Here is a 23,620-nt window from a genome sequence, read left to right on the forward strand (position 1 = left end):
AGAACCAAGAGGTCTCAAGGGGGAAAAGCACTCCTTTTCTCACTTAAAATCGATTTTTTTTTTTTTAGTGAACCGTCGTAAGTCGAGTACTGTGTACTTTCCCCAGAAACCAATTCAAGGGAAGGACCCCCGTTTGACTCCCCTGAAAACCTCCGCACAGGCCGAGCCGCCCAGCCCGGCAAGCTCTTTTCCCCGTCAGAGCGACTCTCATTGAGCCTGGAGGGGGGAAAAAACATGAGAAGGTAGATTCACGATCCCTCACTTGGATCACCGCGGGGTCTCCCGTCCCCGTGACTCGTCGTTTCCCGAACGAGGGAGGGGGGACGGCAACTCCCATTTCTCTATCACGGGGGAGGAATTCTTCCCCTCAGCAAGGCCTGCTCCGCCCACCCACCCCCCACCCCAGGAGATGGTTCGGGCGGCATCCCCATCCTCCCCAGGCGGCGAGGCCTTCCCTCCTCCGTCCCCCTCTCCCTCAGCCAGGCTGGCTGGACCGTAGAGTACCCGCGGCCAAGCGGCCGGGCTCGAGCTGTGGAGACCCGGAGGATTGGGGAGGGACGGCCGCTTTTTCCAGCCCCGCCGGCGGTGGTTACCTGTCGCCCGGCGCTTCCACGTCCTGGGGTGCGGGCGTGCGCACGCGCACACGCTTCTCCGGCCTCAACCCCCGGCGAGACCCGTCGACACTCCCCGAGGCGGAAGTGCGACCCGCCGCCACCCCCTCCTCTCTTCTCTCTCTCTCTCTCTCAACGTTCCCCCACCCCGTCCACGCTTGACAGACGCTTCAAGCTGTCCAATCGTCAGCGACGGAACGATGGACGTTCGGAAGAACACCCCCCCCTCCGCTTCCCTGGGCGTGCCGTCTCGCTCTCCTCCCGCAAGCGGGCCAATGGACCGCGAGGGAAGGGAAAGGGCGGGGATTATGCTAATCAAGAAGCCTGAGGCGCCGGAGTTCCTACCGAGCTTTCGCGCATTGTCGTGCGGACTCGACCTCAAGGTGGTTCTGCTCGGCCAATGGCGTTCTTCCAAAGGGGCAAGGCCATGCAAATGACACGGGAGAAAGCAATCCCGTCGAGCAGCTCCGGCGCGTCGTAAGCGGAATGCGGTCGGACAGCTCGTGATCCCCGAAAGCCTTGGGTGAAGAAAGTAGGCGTCGTGCCCCCTTTGCAGGCGTACATTTGATTGTTGATGTCCAATCGCCATGACCAGATAGGTATCTTGTGGTTTACAGAGGCCCTTCCTCAACCAGGGATGCTCCAGGTGTGGTTGGGACCACAATTCCCAGAATCCTTTGCTGGTACTGCCGTCAATTGTGAGAGCTGTAATTCTAACACACTTCGGAAAAGGACAACAGCTCATTTAGTGACCGTTTGAAGTTACGACATCACTGAAAAAAGTGACATCATTTTTCACACTTAATGACTGTTGGAAGTTAAAACCAACCCCTCTCCTAGGAAAATGAAATATTTGAGGATATATTTCCCCTAAAAGAGAAGTAGAAACTCAGAGAGAAACTCAGCCCTCCTATCTTTGCTACCGTGTTTCTCCAACAATGCGCCCCCCCCAATAGGAAGACCCAGCATGTTTTCTAGGCATAAAATGAAATTAAGCCCCTCCCCCCAAATTTAGGCCTAGTTTAAAACATGCAAAATGGGGGGAAGGCGGGGGGGGAGAGAACTTGCCATTAGGAGTGCCCCGCGGGCAGCTATGCCTCACCATCAGCCAATCATGGTGGAGCACAGAGGGCTCCCTTACCCGCACCAAGCGCCTTTGCTGCAGACCCGGGTCAGCAGGCGGGCGGCGTCAGCGTGGATGTCCGGGAGTGTTTCAGCCGCTTCTCAGGCCTCCGTAGCTTCCACGGTTCCCACCGGTGCTGGCGCCTCTCTCGCCAGCGCCGTCTCCAACAACAGCATCTGAGTCTTTCCCACTTTCCCCCCGTCCCCGTAACAACAGGAAAAAAAAAACATTTTGACGTACCTGGGAGCATCGCACGCTGCATTTTGGTTTAATCCTGAGCGGCTGGGTGGGCGTGAGAAGAGCTGAGCGAGCGTCTCTGCTGCTGCTACCCTTGGTGCTCCAGCCTCGGGCTCTGCAAGTTTGCAAAAGTCCCGGTGCGCAGCCTGTTCCTGCATTCCAAGCGTCCAAGCTGAGCTGCAGCTCTCCCTCTCTCGCCAGCGCCGTCTCCAACAACAGCGCCAGCACCAGTGGGAACCGTGGAAGCTACGGAGGCCTGAGAAGCGGCTGAAACGCTGCTGGACATCCATGCTGACGCCGCCCGCCTGCTCACCCGAGTAAGGGATGGGTAAGGGAACCCTCTGCGCTCCACCATGATTGGCCGTTAGGAGTGGCTGGTGGCGAGGCGTAGCTGCCGGCAGGGCACCCTAGGCGAGGGTGCACGGGGGAGGGTAGAAAGAAATTAATTCACCCCCAGAAAGACGTCCTAGCCGTTTTTTCGGGGCTCCAAAAAAAATAAGACCCGGCCTTATTATATGAGAAACACGGTAATGGACCATTAAGGCCTGGGCCAGTTTATTCTATATAACAAAGATCTACCTTCTTCAGGCAGACGCATAATAGGAATTGCCCAAAGCCCTTCCATTACATCATCATCAAACAAGGCTCAACCAAGCCTGGGACTCAGGACAGCCTACAGAGTTGCCCCTGCATGGCCCCATGGGAGTCTGACAACCAATCAGAACACAAGCTCACATTCAAATCCCAACAGAGGGCATAAAACCCAGCGACTCTCTTCATCTCTTCCCTTTTTTCTTCACCCAGGAGCTCCAAGCCATGTGATCCTGTCCACCATTAAACCATCTTTCCAAACAGCCTCCATGTTTCCACTGTCTTTTTCCCCACTTGGAATTGAACCCAGAAGGATAATTCTTCCAACATGTCTGTTTGAAGCATGCCGATAGTCATGTGATTTACATTGGGATGCTTGACAATTGACTCACATTTATGACGATTGCAGTGTCCTGGGTATGATCCCCTTGTGTGACCTTCTGACAAGCAAAGTCAATGGGGAAGCCAGATTCACTTAACAACCGGGTTACTAATTTATCAACTTGCATTGATTCACTTAACCAATGTGACAAGAAGAAGAATAGTAAATGGGGCAAAACTCAAACTTCTAACGTAGCAACATAAATTATGGGCTCAGTTGCGGTCGTAAGTTGAGGACCACCTGTATCATGTTGCTGACATGCACGTTGCTGCTTTGAACTTGTACAAAGAAATATAACTCTGACTGTAATTCATATAGAACTGCGCATAGAACCGGTAGGAAAAAAATTGGGAATCCACCACTGGTAAGGACACACTTGTTTCATCTCAGTCCCAACTTTGGACATTTGGAAGCACCCCCTCTTAGAAGAATGAAATATTTTGAGGAATATTAAAAAGGCAAAATATTATATTTCCCCAAAGGGAGAAATGGAGAAACGTGCTCTTAAACCAGCCCCAGTTTCCCTACCCACAAGCAGGAAACTGAGGAGGCTAGCTTTTAGAAATGCAGATTTGGTAATCCATTCCAGACAGGAAATTTTGAAACTCCCTGTACCAAAGTATGAACAAAGGCAGAATGATAGGATTAGAAGTAGCTCCTCACCCAATATCCAACACTGGACAAAGCTATTAACACATTCATTGCACCCTCCCCTCACCAGAGCAGCCCAAACTTCACCTGGGAGCTCAGATAAACAATAAGCCAGAGGTTGACAAGATTAGCTCAGACAAGCACCTAGGATTTGCATTTCCTCTTTTGCCTATAGAGCCAGTTATGACCCCTACATGACCCCTATAGGAATCTGACAAGAGCCAATAGAATACATGTTCTTGCACAGGAACAGGTAGCTCAAATACAAAGCCAAAGAAGGTATTAAAAAAAAAACCCCACTCTCAACTCCATTTTGTCAGCTGCACCAGAACCATAAATGCTAGAGGTTCTGCTTCATCATTTAAACCATCTTTCCAATCAGTCTCCATATTCCCAGTGTCTTCCTCCCAGCTTGGAACTGAACCAGATGGATATTTCTTCCAACACATCTCTGAGAAGACCAAATGACGTTGTTTGCCATCTTTGGGGTAGCCGAGAATAAATTTCAGGCTCTTATAACCAGGGCTGTCCTCCAAGTTTCTAATGTTGTTTGTATTCAGCTTCTAATTTGCCTAAAGAGATTGGTCTTCATTTTTTTCTTACATCCTAATTGCTGTCTCCCCTCGTTTTATATGGGAGGCATTAGACTCCTTTGTATTTCGTTTACTTTTACTTGCCAGACTTTCTGATATGTTGCCAATAAGAACGCTTTAACTTCATCTTGAGAATATTAATGGTGCTAGAAATTGGCCCTGGATTTTTGGGAAGACATTAAAAAAAAAAACACAACCAGAGCAATTGAATTAAAGATGATTGTAGTAGCGTAACATCAATCATCCATGCAGATTTTTCTCTGTATTTCTGAAGATAGAAATCCAAGGAGCTAATCCAGCACGCAACCCAACAAATCACTTTGACAGAATGTATTTTAAACAAGAATATAACAGACTTTATCCTGTTAGGATTTCCTGATGGCAAATAACCAATTATGTCACGAGGCAATCAGAAATAATACTCTGTTCAGTTCTACAGAATCTGTGACTGTGTGTGTTGTAAACTTCCAAGGAAAAGATAATAATTAAAAGTATAAAGTACAAAGGCCAATATATGAGACAACAGATCAGCTTGGTGGGGTATTGTACACCAGGACAAAAAGATATGAAGAGGCAAAGTGAATGAAATAAGTATGTTTAGGAATGGTTGTTTGGACAGGATGAATAACCATGGAACTTACAAAGCATTCAAAACCTTTCCTAGACCAATACTCGAATACAGCCCATCAGTCTGGAATTTGCACTGTATGTCGGACATTAATACAATTGAGTGAGTCCAGAAGTATTTCACTAGAAGATTACTACACTCCTCTGCTCGCAACAGAATACCCTATATCACCAGGCTTGAAATTTTGGGCTTGGACAACCTTGAACTAGCCGCCTACGGTTGGACTTAAGCGTAGCACACAAAATTATGTGCTAGCTACAATGTCCTACCAGTCAATGACTACTTCAGTTTCAACCACAACAATACAAGAGCACACAGCAGATACAAACTCAATGTAAACTGCTTCAAACTCGACTGCAGAAAGTACGACTTCAGCAACAGAGTGGTCAATGCCTGGAATGCACTACCTCTGTTGTTACATCCTCTAACCCCCAACTCCTTTAACCTTAAACTATCCACTATTGACCTCACCCCATTCCTAAGAGGTCTGTAAGAGACGTGCATAAGTGCACCATTGTGCCTACTGTCCCGGTCCTATTGTCCCCATTTATTCGTTTATTTATTTAATCAAATAAATAAATAAACTTCAAAGCAAATATATGAAGGAAAAGAGAATGTGTTTGAGTAAGGGGGAAGATTGAGAATGTTATATAGGTAGTCCTTGACTTACAACCACAATTAAACCCCAAATTTCTTTTGCTCAACAAGACAATTGTTACCTGAGTTTTGCCCCATTTTACAATCGTTCTTGTCATAGTTGTGAAGTGAATCACTGCACTTGTTATGTTAGTAACACTGTTGTTAAGCGAATCTGGCTTCCCCATTGACTTTGCTTGCCAGAAGGTCACAAAAAGGGATCACGTGACCCCAAGACACTGCAACCGTCATGAATATGCATCAGTTGACAAGTGTCTGAATTTTGTTCACATGCTGCAACGGTCGTCAGTGTGAAAAACGGTCGTAAGTCACTTGTTTCGGTGCCATTGTAACTTCAAACAGTCACTAAACGAACTGTGTTATAAGTCGAGGACTGTCTGTAGTTGAATGGAGCTGATAAAACTTTAAAAATAGGCAAGTGGGAAATTTAAAGAGCAGAAGGCAATACATTAAGTTGTATATGCACATGACAGGAGCAATGACCCATCATTAGCAAACAGAGAAATGTTGGCGAAATACAAGATTATTTAATATTCAACTAAACAACAGAGTTCAAAGGGACCTTGGAGATCTTCAGAATCTAGTCCAACCCTCTGCTCAGGCAAGAAATGGTTGTATACTATCTATCTTCTTAACTCTATGTTTCTTTCTAGTGGTTCCTGTTTCATGTCGTATGTTCTTTTGGCTTACTATTTCTCACTCTTTTTTTTTTCCCCCGTTCTATTTTGTTTTAAATCTTATTCCTTTACAGTTTTGAAAAGAGACTGATAGCCCTCCCAACTATGGTTAGATTCTATGTTAGCCTTGCTTAATTTCCTCTCCTTTGTTAATCAGTCACGACTGGAGAAATTTGAAGCGAAGAAAGGAGTAAGAACAGGGGAGGAGGCCCTTCATTAATATTCACAGGACCGCCTCACAAGGTCAGCCTTAGTTTTGTCTGTGTGAGTTACTTCTCCAACATGGGAGGGGGGAAAAAAAGCTTTGAAACAGCATGATGGTTGTCAGGAGCAAAGGAGAATTTCTAGGAAGAAGGGGGACGTTAGCAGCATTAATTAAGCTGTTAAAAGCCAGGTCAGGTACCATGATAAATAAAAAATAAATAAAAAATTCAACCAGCTCATTAATGGGGCTTGGAAAAGGAAGCTTGATAGCTAGCATTTAGCATTGGGAATTTTCTTTGAATTTGCTCTCTTGGAATGTAGAGAGAATCAAATGTGGTTATACTTAATGAAGCAGGATAATAAGTTAATAAGTTGCATTATCAGAGGGATACAATTGAGATCAAGGGAGGTACTAATACCACTCTGTAAAGCCTTAGTAAGACCACACCTAGAGTACTGCATCCAGTTTTGGTCACCACACTATAAAAAGGATGTTGAGGCTCTAGAAAAAGTGCAGGGAAGAGCAACCAGGATGATTAGGGGACTAAAACATATGAAAAAAGGTTACAGGAACTGGGCATGGCTAGTCTGGTGAAGAGAAGGAACAGGGGAGACAGGAGAGCGGTCTTCCAACATCTGAGAGGCTGCCACAGAGAGGAAGGGGGTCAAGCTATTTTCCAAGGCACCCAAAGGCCAGACAAGGAATAATGGATGGAAACTGATCAAGGAGAGATTCAACCTAGAAATAAGGAGAAATTTTCTGACAGTGAGAACCAGAGGTGAGCTGCTACAGGTTTGTATGTGTTCGAGAGATCCTCTAGCTAACATTCTGCCCAGTTCGGCGAACCTGTAAATCCCACCCCTTGCTGGTCCCGCCCCACCCACCTGCACCTCCCCTGAGTCTCCACGCGGCCCGTTTTGGATGCCAGGTGAGTACAGGGCCCTCATGGAGGCTTGGAGAGGATGAAAAACAGGCCTCCCGGAAGCTGCAGAAGGCCATTTTTGCCCTCCCATAGGCTCAAGGAAAGCCTCTGGAGCCTGGGCTGGCCAAAAACGTCCCACCGCTAACCATGGTGCAGGAGGCCGACTAGGCCACGCCCACCATGGCCACACCCACCCAGCTACCAGGCAGAGAACCGGTTGCTGTAATTTTTGAAGCCCACCCCTGGTGAAAACAATCAACCAATGGAACAGAAGTTCCCTTCGGAAGTTGTGGGGGCTTCATCACTGGAAAGAAGAGACTGGACTGCCATTTGTCAGAAATGGTGTAGGGTCTCTTGCTTGGGGGTTGGACTAGATGACCTACAAGGTCCCTTCCAACTCTGTTAATCTGTTAAATAACTGTTTGTTTGTTTTTTGAAAGGAATTGGGAGCCCAACTGGTTCTGCGGCTGGAAATTTTAGCCTCATTAAAAAAAACCAAAAAAAAAACAAGCCCTGATCAACCAGAGTACGGCAGGATCCTAAAATATATGTGCAAATACCCCTTGTGTAACACAGTTTGATGGCCTTCAAGAAATACAGGAAGGTTACTTTAAGAATGTTGATTATGGGCCCTCCTTTCCAAATCACAGCGCAAATAGATGTTATTACCTATACAAGGTAAAGGTATGTCTACGAAAAGAGTTTTTTTTTTAAAAAAAAAAAAACAGGATTTCAACACTTTTGCTCCAGGACATGCTGAAATCCTGACAAATTGGATAATGTGCAGTAAAGCAAAAGTGGCAACTCTTCCATGATGTAGGCCAGGGGCTAACATGTAGGTCAGTGGTGACTAAACTTTTTGGGCTCCTGTGCCAAAAATTGAGCACGTGCTTGCACTCGCGTGCCAGCACCCAGAAGGCAATGTGTGCGCCTCCCATGCCCCCTGCACATGCGCGTGCAATTCCCCCGCTGCCGCCCACTTACCTGCACTGCACCTCACAGCTGATTTTCGGAATCTTTGAGGCCTTTTTCGGCTTTCCAGAGGCTTGAAAAAAGCCTCTGCAGGTTTTGCAGGCCGAATAATAGGCCCGTTTCATCACTTCCGGTAGTGACGAAACAGGCCTATTATTCGGCCTACAAAGCCTGCAGTGGCTTTTTTCAAGCCTCTGGGAGGCCGAAAAAGGCCTCAAACCATCAGAAAATCAGCTGTGAGGTGCGCGCATTGGCATTGAGGTAAATTTGCCTGTAGCTTGCGTGCCGGCACAAATGGCTCTGTGGCACGTGTGCCATAGGTTTGCCATCATGGATCTTGGTTTTCAACATTCTCAAGATGTAAGAAAGGCCATCATGGTAACATCATTAAGGGACCATAAGCTTTGTAAATAGTCCTTGACTTATGACCCCAATTGAGTCCCAAATTTCTGTCGCTAAGTGTGACAGTTGTTAAGTCTTGCTCCATTGTATGACCTTTCTGGCCACCGTTGTTAAGTGAATCACTGCAGTTGTTAAGTTAGTAACATGATTGTTAAGTGGATCCGGCTTCCCCTTTGACTTTGCTTGTCCAAGGTTGCAAAAAAACGATCCCATGACCCTAGGACATTGCGCCCGTCATAAGCATGTCAGTTGCCAAGCGTCTGAATTTGAATCACATGACTGTGAGGATGCTACAATGGTCGTAAGTGTGAAAAATGGTCATGTCACTTTTTTCAGTGCCGTTGTAACTTTGAACGGTTGCTAAATAAACTGTTGTAAGTTGAACATTGGCAATTTGCAAGCATTTTAAAGGTAACAATAGAAGCCAACAGCCTCAAAGAGGCAAAGCATTCCATTTCCCAACTTTAAAATTGCCCCAATTTTTTATTTATTTAAAAAACTTGGCCTAAAAACAACCAGGGAAGGCATCATTTTAATGATTAAGGTCTTAAAGCAGGACTGCCTGAATAACACATTAAGTTCAAAACAGGGAGAAGCAATTTTCCCCCCCACAAATGAATGAGATTTTGGGGGAAATGCCATTATATCAGATTTTTTTATCATGGTTTTAGGATCAGACTGTAGATTAAACACTGACGTGGTTCTTTTGGGAGACCAGTGAGGCTGGTCTGGAAGGATCCTTATTGCACTCAGCAATATACTTTGCATTTTCATTTTTTTATGGTGTAATCCCAGAAAACTGGTTCTGCTACAGTTTTCAGATAGCTAGATCAATAGATTAGAGCCTGAGCTTTCAATATATGTCTGTAATCCAGTCCCTGGAGCAGGTTTTGTCACTGTTCAAAAACAAGTATTGTTTGCATCAACATCAACATCATGACAATAAATATTAAAAAAAAAAAAAAAGAATTATGTAATTCTATTTCAGAGATCATTAAGAATCATAAGATAGACAGGCATCAGATAATAAATAATCAGAGTTGGAAGGGACCTTGTAGGTCATCTAGTACAACCCCCTGCCTAAGCAGGAGACCCTACACCATTTCTGCCAGATGGGAGTCCAATCTCTTCTTGAAGGTCTCAAGTGATGGCACTCCCACAACTTCCGAAGGCAACTTCTGTTCCATTGGCTGATTGTTCTCACTGTCAGAAAGTTTCTCCTTATTTCCAGGTTAAATCTCTCCTTGTTCAGTTTCCATCCACCGGAAGGCATATTAAAATAACAAGTTGGAAGGGACTTCGGAGGTCTTCTAGCTAGCCCAACCTCTGCTTCTATACCAGAAGTCTCCAACCCTGGCAACTTTAAGACCTGTGGACTTCAACTCCCAGAATTCCTCAGCCAGCTATTGTTAACCTATTGACATCTTGAAAGATTATTTGTGGTTTGGAAAAACAAAAGTCTGCAAAATGAATTAAGCTTGGATCAGTTTCACATTGGAGGAATTTATTGACTTTGCAAATCTGAGTTTGCAGCTTAGAAACACACACACAACACACATCTATTTTTTTTTCCTACCGTCTGTCAATGGAGTGTTGATACAGAATACCGCATCTCCCGGAAATACAAGAGGCAATAAAAGATTGCCAACAGACATGATTGATTCTCCCGGGAGAAATGGATTATCCTTACGCTCGTCTCACCAACCGACTCCCAGGCAAGTGGTTGCAATCATCGTGAAAGCAGCAAAATGGTCAAACAAATGGCAACTTCAAATCTCAACAAATAAATGCTCTGTCTTACATATTGGCAAAAAAAAAATCAGAAAATAAAATACAAGCTGAATAGTCAAGATCTTGTTGATGACCCAAGCTCTGTAAAGGACCTTGGAATACTCACCTCTAATGATCTAAGTGCTAGAGCCCACTGCAACTACATAGCCAAAAAGGCATTAAGAGTTGTTAACCTAATCCTACGTAGCTTTTTCTCTGGTAATATCACACTACTAACCAGAGCATACAAAACATTTGCTAGACCAATACTCGAATACAGTTCATCAGTCTGGAACCCACATTACGTATCTGATATTAGCACAATTGAGAAAGTCCAGAAATATTTCACAAGAAGAGTTCTCCACTCCTCTACTCGTTGTAGAATACCTTATGCCACCAGACTTGAAATTCTAGAACTAGAAAACCTTGAATTACGCCGTCTTCGGTCTGATTTAAGCATGGTATATAAAATCATACATTGCAATGTCCTACCTGTCAATGAATACTTCAGCTTCAACCATAACAACACAAGAGCACACAATAGATACAAACTCAAAGTTAACCGCACCAAACTTGATTGCAGGAAATACGACTTCAGCAATAGAGTGGTCAATGTCTGGAATACTCTACCCGACTCTGTAGTTTCTTCCCCAAACCCCAAAAACTTTAACCTTAGACTGTCTACTATTGACCTCACCCCTTTCCTAAGAGGTCTGTAGGGGGCGTGCATAAGCGCACCAACGTGCCTACCGTCCCTGTCCTATTGTTTCTCTTATTCTTCTTTTATTTTTCTTATATGTACCCATTTCATGTATTCACAACTATGTATACACTTATACTTATTATCTTGTAAACAATTGGCAAATCAAATAAATAAATAAATAAATAAATAAACCTCTGAAGCCAAGCTGTTCCACTGGTTTATTGTTCTGTTAGGAAATTTCTTCTTTGTCCCAGGCTGCTTCTGTCCTTGATTAGTTTCCATCCGTTGCTTTTTCTGCTTTCTGGTGCTTTGGTAAATAAGTTGACAGCCCCTCAAATATTGGCAGCCCCTTTGTTGCAGCCCCTCAAATATTGGCAGCCCCTGAATATGTGATGTGTGTGTGTGTGCTCCCACACACACACGCACGCACACGCAGAGCTGATTTTCAGGCTGAAGTCCTGTACGCAAAAAATATTCACCTCTGCAAAAGATGGTGGGAAGTTAGGCTTCCACTATGATGAAGAAGAAGACCCTGTGGTGAAAACTTTATAAATATTGCAAGTGTTTTCACCTGGAGTTTTCACTGATAGTTCTGAAATCGTGAAGTCCCCAGCAGTTGGTGAATATAACAAACTGAGTGGAGACAGGAAGTTACAAATCCTACAAGATGATAATAAAGGTTGAAAATCTAACTTGCTAAAAACCCAGTCATTGCCAACTCCTCTGTATAACAAACACTTTCTGATAAAGTGTTGGAAGAAATATCCTTCTGGGTTCAGTTCCAAGTGGGGAAAAGGATACTAGAAACATGGAGACTGTTTGGAAAAGATAGTTTAATGGTGGGCAGGACCTCATGGCTTGGAGCTCTAAAGTGAAAAGGACGATCACATGCTTCAAGATGTCGGGTGAAGGATAAGAAGGGCCAAGATGCTGACAGGCCCTTAGTTATATGCCCTCTGTGGGTATATAAGTGTTTCCTGTTCCTGTGTAAGAAATGTATCCCATTGGCTGTCAGACTCCCAGGGGCGGGGTGGGGGGGGAGGTCTTAGCTGGACCACATAGCTTCACCTGAGTGCTGGCTGATGCAATCTTCCCAGGCCAGGTGGTGAGATGGGTAGCGGACTTTGTTATGTAGAATACTTTGACCCAGGCCTTAATGGCCCGCCCATTAACAAAGGTGGGGGTGAGCTTCTGCTTCTGAGTTTCTACTCTTTTCAGGGGAAATATTCTGCCTTTTTAATATGTGCTAGGTTATTTCATTTTTCCAGGTGAGTGCAAACTTCCTACAATAGTACAGTTGGTTCTCAACTTACAACAGTTCATTTGGTCAATGTTCAAAGTTACGACGGGACTGAAAAAAGTGACTTATGACCTTAGCAGCATCCCCATAGTCACATGATCAAAATCCAGACCCTTAGCAACTGACTCATATTTATGACCATTGCAGTTCCTAGTGTTATCTTTTGCGACCTTTCTGACAAGCAAAGTCAACGGGAGAAGCCAGATTCACTTAAGAATCATGGTACTAACTTATCAATTGCAGTGATTCACTCAACAACGGTGGCGAGAAATGTCTTGAAATGGGGCAAAACTCACTCAAGAAATGTCTCACTTAACCACAGGAATTATGGGCTCACTGTGGTTGTAAGTGGAGGACTACCTGTAATTTCTGACTCCGGTTGAACTGGTGATCTAACTTGGATTGATCATATGAGGCCAATTTGCATATTTACCTAAGCCCAAATGAGTGATTCACGCCCAACATTTAAAGCAACACTTGAGGAATGTAGGGTGGAGGATGAAAACAATAAAGTCCCGTCTTAGACATGAAATGCTGGTTGGGTGACTTTGGGGCAATCACCAGGAATCGGTGAGTTCTAGTCCCACTGCAGGCATAAAAGCCAGCTGGGTGACTTTGGGCCGGTCCCCTTCTTTCAACCCAATCCATCTCACAGAATTATTGCTATTGGTAAAACAGGAGGAGGAAGTAGTATTAGGTATCCCAAAGGTGCTTTTTCAGGAGGCAACTAGGCTTTCTTGTTCTTTCTTTGAAGATGTTTTGCATAGCCCTTTGGGATGAACACCCTTGAATGGTGTGGGAGTACGAACAGATTTCCAGAAAAATTGCAGACTACAGGAACCGTTTGCACTACTACTGAGGACGCAGATAAGCCTCCAAATGCCTCAATGACTCTTTACTTCTAAAGGGATGCAAATGACCAGCTGTCTGCAAGGAATATAAACCCTTCCATTCCCCACCATCCAGTCAGGGCTGAAGAAGCTTCTTGGATGAGAAGCAAAACGTCTTCAAAGGAAAAAATATATATAAGAAAGTCCAGTTGCCTCCTGAAAAAGCACCTTTGGGAGAACCATGACCAGGATGACTGAGAATAGACTATTGGGTGTGTTCACTACTTGAGTTATTTATAAAAACAAGGTGGGATTTTAAAAAAATCTAAAATAAAATAATTAATAAATAACAGGATCTCTGGAAAATTTGACAGCCAGGGTGAAGTACTATCACCCTGCAGCAACTCTACCTTGGTGTCTAGAGGTTGGACAGGTGTGGGTGCAGTGGTGGGATTCAAATTTTTTTACTACCAGTTCTGTGGGCCTGGCTTGGTGGGCATGGCAGGGGAAGGATACTGTAAAATCTCCATTCCCTCCCCACTCCAGGGGAAGTTTACTGGAAAATCCCATTCTCTCCCCACACCATTAACCTGCTTTCCAGCTCTGTTCTCCCATGCAGGGCAACCAAAGAAGACCCAGACGATCAGCTGTGACTCAATGGGAGGCAGAGAATAGATGGGGGTGGGGCCACTCAGAGGTGGTATTTGTCGGTTCTCCAAACAACCCAGCTGTAGATTTACATCTGTAGAAATGATGGATGACTTAAAGCAGGGGTCCCCAACCGCCGGTCCGCGGACCGGTACCGGTCCGCGGAACAAGTCTTACCGGGCCGCTAGTTGCTGGGCGCCGCCATCTTTTTTTGGTAAAAAAGTGCTTCCGGTAAAAAAGTGCTTTTCCGGGTAGAAAGCTCACCGGAAGCACTTTTTCATCAAAAAGATGGCGGCGCCAGCGCTTCCGGTGAGCTTTTCTGGGTAGAAAGCCATTTCTACCCGAAAAAGCTCACCGAAGCGCTACATCGCTCTTTTTGACGAAAAAGTGCTTCCGGTGAGGTCACCGGAAGCACTTTTCGTCAAAAAGATGGCGGCGCCCAGTTGATGCCGGTACCGGGCCGCGGCGCCCAGCTGATGCCGGTACCGGGCCGTGGCGTCAAAAAGGTTGGGGATCACTGACTTAAAGCTGCTTGTGGCAGGGGTTAAATCTATATATATATAGAAGCGAAATACCACTCACGCATCATCGCAAAATCTCGAACCGGAAAGCCTACAAACTTGAAATTTGGCCTGTATGTTCTTCTTGGCTTCTAGATGCTCACTAAGAAAGGATTTTTCAAAATGACCATCAGAGCATTAGTATTTCCTATATTATTATTATTAACACGCCCTGATGCTAAGGAGTTCTACTCCCCCTCCCCCCTTGAAAAGAAATCAAAACACAAGCAGAGGAGAGAAGTTTCGGTTTCAGTTTTAGTTTCACAGCACCAAGCAACTTTAGTACAGAACAGTTCAGCTAAGCCACACCCAGGTTCCTTGCTGTCTCCTTCTTGCTCACACAACAAATACCATTTCAGTTTCTAAACAGCCCTCAACTCTCTCACGACCGCAATTGAGCCCAACATTTCTGTTATTAAGTGAGACAATTGTTAAGTGAGTTTTTGCCCCACTTGATGACTTTTCTTACCAGGGTTGTTAAGTGAATCACTGCAGTCGATTAGTTAGTAACCTGGTTGTTAAATGAATCTGGCTTCCCCATTGACTTTGCTGGTCAGAAGGCTGCAAAAGGGGATCCCCTGACTCTGGGACACCACAACGGTCATAAATGTGAGCCAGTGGTCACATGGATTTTGATTGCTGGTTCATGGGGATGTTGCAAAGGTTGTAACCAGGGATGGGATTCAAATTTCTTAATAACCGATTCTGTGGGCGTGACCTATTTTGTGGGTGTGACTTGGTGGTCATGTGACTGGCTGGGCATGGCTTGTATGTAAATATTATAAATATTTATGGAAATATTGATTTTTTTTATAAAAAAAGAGCAACTTTTACCCAAAAGCAGGCAAAGCAGGCAGGCAGATTGAATTGCTCACAGAATCACAAATTAATTTAGAGATCTATCTAGCTGCAATCGACTATCTGAGTCTGTCACATAAAATTTGCTTGCAAGCAAACTCACAAAATATTAACTCACAACACACCACGTATGTAAATATTGACTTTTATTTAAAAAGGAGCAAATTTTACCCCAAAAGCAGGCAAAGAGGCAGGCAGATTGAGTTCCTCACAGAATCACAGATTAATTTAGAGATCTCTCTATCTGCAATTGGCTACCTGAGTCTGCACTGAAAAGCTTCAGTCCTAAGGAGGGTTCGGGTCTACTTTTAGATTAGCCAGAAAGCAAGAAATCCAAGGATTTCCTGCTTTCTAGCTAATCTAAATCTCCTGGCAGAGCAGAACAGCTAATGGTTGTTGGGGGGGAGAAAAAGGAAAAATAGCAACTTACCAAACCAGGCAAGTTGGATGGCTCGCATGCCAGGTAAGGAGTGAGCGGGCAGGGAGGGGAGGGGCCAGCCAGTGGAACTATTTGCCCGTTCTCCGAACTGGGGACAATTGTGTGTGCAGCGTTTGCAAGAAATCATCAGCTGTGCCTCCTGGACAGCTGACAAGTGCTGTGCTTGGGTGCGCAGCGTTTGAAAATCCTCGTTTCCTGCTTTTTCAAACTCAGCTATGCCCTGCAAAGCAACTGAGGAGGGAAAAGCAGGGAATAAAGGACAGGCTAGAGCCCAGGCAGGCAAGTGGGCCAAACACTGAACCAGTTTGGTGTCAGCTGCTCTTCGCAGCTACAGGTTCTGTAGAACCAGGCCGAATCGGTAGCCTCCCACCCCTGGTTATAACTATGAAAAACCATCTTAAGTTTCAGTGCCGTTGTGACTTTGGACGGTCAATAAATGAACTGTTGTAAGTCGAGGATTACCTGTATATGAGGGAAAACTGGAAAAGGCAGCTAACTCCTTCTTAGGTAATTTTATACCAATTCATTTCTTCAATTATTCAGAGGGATACTCTGCAAGACTGCTATTGTTAATGCAGCACTGGTTTGTTTCCATTTAGCAGAATCTATTTTTAACCGTCTAAAATACAGCCTTTGAATATAGAGTGCTGCTGCGTTATTGCCAGGGTACTTTATTGCCAGGGTAATTCGTTTGGGTAGCAGCCTCCAAGGCTTGACTAGTAAAGGGAGACATCAGTTGCAAGCTGTGCTATCAAATCCTCCCACACAGATCCCAGGTAAGAGAAAAATCAAGGCCCTGGACCCTAATTGCACTTGACAGTTGGGGAGAGAAGTGATAAGGAAGTGGCAGCTCCTACATGTTCAAAACTCCCTTCTTTGAAGTTAAAGCAAATGTGTATCAGAATCCAGTTTATGCATGTGGCTCCAGAATGTACACTCTTCTCCAGAGGAATAAACCTCAGATGAAATTAAGTATTGCCCACTTGTCTAAACACCAAGATAGGAGGGAGGGAGGGAGGGAGAGAAAGAAAGAAAGAGGGAAAGAAGGAAGGAAAGGGAAAGGAAGAGAGAAAGAAGGAAAGGAAGAGGGAAAGAAAGAGAGAGAGAGAGAGAGAGAGAAAGAATAGAAGGAAGGAAGGAAGGAAGGAAGGAAGGAAGGAAGGAAGGAAGGAAGGAAGGAAGGAAGGAAAGAAAGGAAGGAAGAAGAGAAGGAAGGAAAGGGAAAGGAAGAAAAGGAAGAGGGAAAGAAAGAAAGGGAAAGAGAAAGAAAGAAAGAAAGAAAGAAAGAAAGAAAGAGACGAGACAAAAAAGAGAAGAAAAATGAGAGACAAAGAAAGAAAAAGAAAAAGGAAGACAAAGAAAAAAAGAAAATGAAGGAAAGAGAACAAAGAAAAAGAGAATTAAAGAAACACAAAGAAAGAATGAAAGAAAAAGAAAAAATATAAAGTCTAAAAGACAGCGTAAAACTATATCACGGAAATAGAGATATATTTTGTTTCTTTTTTTATAGTTCTATTCTTATGCTATCAAAAACATAAGAACCCTGCACAGAAATGTCCATAAAGTTGCTAGAAGTTGATTTCCATTAAAAAGAGATGTTTATCCCTGGGCAGGTGTATAGATGAGGGGTGAATGGATGTCAGACTCAAGATGACAGTTGTGACTGCTGACCAAACTTCAAGCCCTTTTCAAAGATGTTGATGCAAATGCAATTTTAGGGTTGTGGTCATCATCTTGATTTATTGGACATCCCCCTGAAAACATCCTTTGTAGCTTGTGCTGTTAAAAGCAGCGATATGTAGACATGGCGTTTCCATCAAATTTTTAAGTTACCCAACTCAAGAATGGCTCTGAATGGTTTGAATTTGAAAAAAGTAAACAAAAGCAAAGCGGACAACAATGTACAGTATCGGTCCATAGTGGCTGGCTGAGCCATTTGTGCGGGCACGCGAGCCCCAGCCAAACTGACCTGCACTGTGCATGCACACACCTCCCAGCCTGTTTCAGGCCATTTTTGTCCTCCCTGAGGCTTGAGGGAAGCCTCTGCAGCCTTTGGAGGCCGAAAAATGTGCCTTCCGGAAATACTGGAAGTGCCAAAACGGACCCTTTTTTCAGCCTCCAAAGGCTGCAGAGGCTTCCCTTGAGCCCCTGGGAGGGCGAAAACTGCCTCCCCCGGGCTCCAGAGGCCTCCCAGAGGCTGAAAACGGGCACTTCTGGTATTTCTGGAAGGGCCGTTTTTCGGCCTCCCGAGGCGACAGAGGCTTCCCTCGAGCCTCAGGGAGGCTGAAAAAGACCTCAAATGGGCTGAAAATCAGCTGGGAGGCACGCACATGTGCAATGCAGATAAGGGGGTGGGGGTGTTTTGCATGCATGCGCAGGGGGCAGGGCCCATTGCCTTCTGGATGCTGGCATGTGAGCGCGTGCACAATTTTCGGCACGGGAGCCCAAAAAGGTTAGCCACCACTGGTATACGTAGTCCTTGATTTACAACAGTTCATTTAGTGACCGTTTGAAGTTACAACATTGCTGAAAATAGTGACTTAGGACCATTTTTCACACTTATGGCCATTTCAGCATCTCCATGCTCACAGGATTTACATTCAGATGCTTGACAACTGACTCATACTTATGACGGTTGCCAGGTTCAGGAGTCATACGATCCCTTTTGCGGCTTTCTGACAAGCAAAGTCAATGGAGAAACCAGGTTCCCTTCACAACCGTGTTATTAATTTAATAACTGCAGTGATTCCCTTAACAACTGTGGCAAGAAAAGTTATCAAAAGGGGTAAAACTCACTTAACAAATGTCTGACTTAATAACATAAATTTTGGGCTCAATTGTGGTTGCAAGTTGAGGATGATCCGAACTGAACAGAAGTGTTAGGTAGTTGTACAAAATGCTGTAAATTAAGAATGCTTTCCCAAAGGTGCTTTTTTCAAGAGGCAACTGGACTTTCTTTGTTTTTCTTTGAAGACATTTCACTTCTCATCCAAGAAGCTTTTTCAGCTCTAACTGGATGGTGGGGAATGGAAGGATTTCTACTCCTTGCAGATGGCTGGTCATCTGCATCCTTTTGGAGGGTCGCTGAGGCCACTTGGAGGTTTAATTGTGTCCTTAGGGCCACCTGAGTGGTGCAAATGGATGTGGAAGAAAGTTGGTGGTCAGATTTGCAGATATCCTCAGCCTGAGTCTGAGACTGATCCCAGTTTAAGAATTGCAGCAATTTGGATTCAATTTTCCAGTAATTTTGCTTGTTTCTATTAAAGGCTGCCAGAGGGATGAAGAATGATGGGGTGCAGGAAGATGAACTGGAATTAAAGTGCAATTAAAGAAAGAAAGAAAAAAGAGGAGCTGAATTTCAAACCAGGACCAATATCAAACATGCCGTACTTTAAAGAAGATCAAAGGCGAAACAAGGTTGATTTGGGGACAATAATGCAAAGATAAAGGGAGAGCTTGAGTAATTTTCCAATCAATACAGTGTCTGTATTTTTCTATAACTTTGTCCCATATCAACCTGGAACAACAGTAATGATACATGATATTAGCCTGGCTTAATATGTTTCTGAAACTTGATCTAAGACCTTTGAGAAAAAATAATAATAATAATAAAGCTTTTCAAAGCCTGCTCTTCATCTTATATCTAATGCATTTATTGGAATTCAGGTAAGGGTGGGCTTCAAACATTTTAGCAACCGGTTCTCTGCCTGGTTGCTGGGTGGCCTAGTCGGCCACCTGCACTATGGTGTGGGGGTGTGGGGGTGTTTTCACCCTCCCCAGGCTCCGTAGGCTTTCCAAACTTCTGAGGGCCCCATTTTTCACCCTCCCAAGGCTCCAGAGGCTTTCCTCGAGCCTCTGGGAGGGCAAAAACGGCCTACCCGGGCTCCAGAGGCCTCTGCAGGCTGGAAATGGGCCCATTTCTGGCCTTCCGGAGCCTCTGGGAGACCCATTTTTCGCCCTCCCCAAGCCTCCACGTGGGCTCTTCACTTACCTCGCATCCAAAATGGGTTGTGTGGAGACTCCGGGGAAGGAAAGGGAGGGGTGGGGGTGGGCAGCCAGGGGTGGGATTTGCCGGTTCACCATACTGGCCATAAAATTGGCAGCCGGTTCGCACAAACCAGGGTGAACCAGTATCAGCACACCCCTGGATTCAGGACAACCAGAAAGCAGAACTTCGAAAGCAGGGCTGTCAAACTCCCGACCCACAGGCTGGATGCATCATGCACTGGCCACGCCCACACCTGATTTAGCGAAGGGGGAAAAAGTCCTGATACGTCACCTGATGCCGCTGTGACGACGTGAGTTTGACACACTTGGTTTAGAGCAGTTGTTGGCAACTTCAAGATGGCTGGACTTCAACTCCCAGAATTCCCCAGCCAGATTTGCTCAACCAAACTCAGAGTACCAAGGACCCCAACCTCAGCTACAAATACTCTCTTCTGTGGGTTCGACTATGATGACACTTTTTCTCGGTTGCCCTATACTGGGACAGGTAGTCCTTGACTTACAACAGTTCATTTAGTGGGCGTTCAAAGTTACAATGGTCTGAAAAAGTGAGTTTGACCATTTTTCACACTTACAAGCATTGCGGAATCCCCGTGGTCATGTGACTTACAATCAGATGCTTGACAAATGGTTCGTATTTATGATGGTTGCAGCATCCTGGGATCATGTGTGATCCCCTTTGGCGACCTTCTGACAAGCAAAAACAATGGGGAATCCCAATTCACTTAACAACCATGTTACTAATTTAACAACGTCAGTGATTCACTTAATAAATGTGGCAAGAGAAGTCGTAAAATGGGGCAAAACTCACTTAAGAAATTTCTCACTTAGCAACATAAATTTTGGGATCAATTGTGGCCGTACATTGACGGCAACCTGTAGTCCTTGAGCTACAACTATTCATTTAGTCACCAACGTTACAATGGAATTGGAAAAAAGTGAGTTTTTACTTTTACTAAAGGTTTTTACATTTATGACCATTGCAGCACCCTCAGGGTCATGTGATCAAAATTCAGACACTTGGCAATCGGCATTTATTTATGATGGTTGCACTGTCCCAGGGCCACGTGGTCACCATTTGTATCCTTCCCAGCTGGCTTCAACAAGCAAAGTCAATGAGGGAAGTCAGGTTTGCTTAACAACTACACGATTCACTTAAGGACTGCAGTGATTCACAACTGTAGCAAAAAAGGTAGTAAGATAGGACACAACTCTCTTGACAACTGTCTGGCTTAGCAACTGAAATGTTGGGCACAATTATCCTCGTAAGTCAAGGACTACTATGTTGAATTTTGTACTGTTTTGTAACTGAATACAGAATATCAGGGTTGGAAGGGACCTTGGAGGTCTTCTAGTCCAATCCCCTACTCAGGCAGGAAACCCTATACTATTTTCCGACAAATGGTTGTCCAATCTCTTATTAAAAACTTCCACTGTTGGGGCGTTTACAACTTCTGGAGGCAAATTGTTCCACTGATTAATTGTTTTAACCGTCAAGAAATTTATCCTTAGTTCTAGGTTGCTTATCTCCTAATCCAACAAATTTACAATATGAATTTAGGCACTAAATTTGAAAACATCATGACTACAGTTTATGATTCACAAAAGGCAAATATTATAATTAATGGAGAGTACACACGCTCAATAAAAATAGAGAAAGGAGTTAGGCAGTGATGTCCACTATCTCCCCTGCTCTTCATATTATCTTTGGAAACATTACTTACACGAATTAGACAGAATCCAGGAATAAAAGGACTACAAATTAAGAAAGAAGAATATAAACTCCAATCATTTGCGGATGATATGTTTTTTTTCATAGAGGAACCAATTGAAACCAGTCAAGAACTATTGAAAGAGTTGGATCAATTTGGGAAAGTTGCAGGACTTAAAATCAATAGGTAAAAAACGAAATTAATAACTAAAAATTTAACAGAAAAACAAAAATTAAAATTGGAAAGGATAATGGGATTACAAATAGTAAAAATCAGTTAAATACTTAGGAATTTGGTTGACAGCTCAATGCAATACCCTAATGGAAAATAATTATAATAAATTATTACAGCAAGTCAAAAAAGATTTAGATATATGGGTTAAATTGCAAATCTCCTTATTAGGGAGGATTGCCACTATAAAAATGAACATTCTGCCCAAATTTATTTACTTATTCCAAACAATACCAATAAAAATACATTAAAAATTACTTTGTGGAACTTAACAAGATAATCACCAAATTTATTTGGCAAGGGAAAAAACCGAGGATAAACCTTAAGGCAATGCAAGATATGAAGAGCAGGGGAGGTATGGCACTCCCAAATTGGGAATTATACTATAGTGCAGCCTCCTTACTTTGGTTGAAAGAGTGGGTAAATCTGTCAAATAAAGGAATCTTATTTCTAGAAGACTATGACTTACAGAGGGGGTGGCATGCATTTTTATGGGACACTGGAAAAATCAAACAGAATTATTTCCACAGACATATAATTAGAGATTCCTTATTGGCTAATTGGAATAAAATTTTTAAAAAAATTATTTAAAAATCCCAATCTGGATCTCAACGATGGAGGCGATGATACATCCAAATAATCTAGATCTTAATAAAATGATAAAATACAAAGACCTTCTTGATGCTCAAGGAACTTTAAAATCATGGCAAGATCTCCAAGAACAAGGGCTACAAGTAGACCAGTGGGCTTACTTGCAAATTCAAAATAGATATAGCCAGGACAAGAAAATTTTTGGAATTTATGCTAAACTACAACAATTAGATAAAATCCTATTAGGCCCAGATAAAATTTTTTTTTATAAATTTTATTAATTTTATAATTATTTATTAGATATAGAATTAGAAGAGGAAGTAGTCAAAGGCAACATGGTAGCTTGGAGTAGAAACATAGGACGTAGCATTATATTATTAGAATGGGAAAAGGTCTGGACAAGGAATAATAAAATTACAAAATCAGCAACATATAAAGAAAATGCCTATAAAATGTTTTATAGATGGCATCTCTCGCCCTCGAGAATAGCGAAAATGTCTCCTAACATGAATCCGAATTGCTGGAAATGTAAAAAGAAACACGGAACATTCTTTCACATGTGGTGGTCCTGCACTGAAGCCCAAAGATACTGGCACAGAATTTAAAAATGGTTAGAGGAAATAACAGCGGAGCAAATTGAATTAAAACCAGAATTCTTCTTTAAGAATAGACAAATTTAATATTTAATAGACAAATTTCAAAAAAAGTCAAATGTATAATACTGCACATTCTTACTGCAGCCAGAATAACCTTTGCACAGTGTTGGAAACAAGCAGACATTCCAACAGAGGAAATGGACATTCGGAAAATAACAGCCTGTGCAGAGATGGATAAATTAACCTTAGCACTTAAGGAAAAAGAAACATCAGAATATTATAGAAGCTGGGAATGCTGGTATGACTGGATAGAACAAAAATAGAAAATCTAAAAGAGATAGTAATTATATATTCGCAATAAGATGTATTTGTAAATATGTCACCAATATTGATAACAAACAAGGAACCATAGACTGTCGATAATACAATTGCTAGTTTTTTTTAAATCTTTTTTGTCTTTTTCTTTCTGTGTGTTGTGCATGTGTTTGTTATTGTTAGTAATCAATAAAGTTTGTTAAAAGAAAAAGAAAAACTTCCACTGTTGGGGCATTTACAACTTCTGGAGGCAAATTGTTCCACTGATTAATTCTTTAACTGTCAAGAAATTTATTCTTAGTTCTAGGTTGCTTATCTCCTTGATTAGTTTCCACCCATTGCTTCTTGTCCTGCCTTCAGGTTCTTTGGAGAATAGCTTGACCCCCTCTTTTTGTGGCAACTCCTGAGATA

At 43.5% G+C, this 23,620-nt stretch overlaps 1 protein-coding gene across 2 annotated transcripts in view; it reads right to left on the reverse strand.

Annotated features, from left to right (window-relative positions):
• Positions 1-869, reverse strand: part of OSBPL2 (oxysterol binding protein like 2) — a 69,564-nt gene extending 68,695 nt beyond the window's left edge. For both annotated transcript variants that reach the window (XM_026664890.2, XM_087959203.1), the window contains exon 1: positions 594-869. The gene's annotated coding sequence lies outside the window, so the exon portion shown is untranslated. The remainder of the gene's footprint in view (positions 1-593) is intronic.
• Between the last annotated feature and the right edge of the window lie 22,751 nt (positions 870-23,620).

The sequence above is a fragment of the Notechis scutatus genome, chromosome 3, assembly GCF_049901735.1.
Source record: "Notechis scutatus isolate UNSWTSFEM ecotype Mainland chromosome 3, rNotScu1.2, whole genome shotgun sequence".
Lineage (NCBI taxonomy): Eukaryota > Metazoa > Chordata > Lepidosauria > Squamata > Elapidae > Notechis > Notechis scutatus.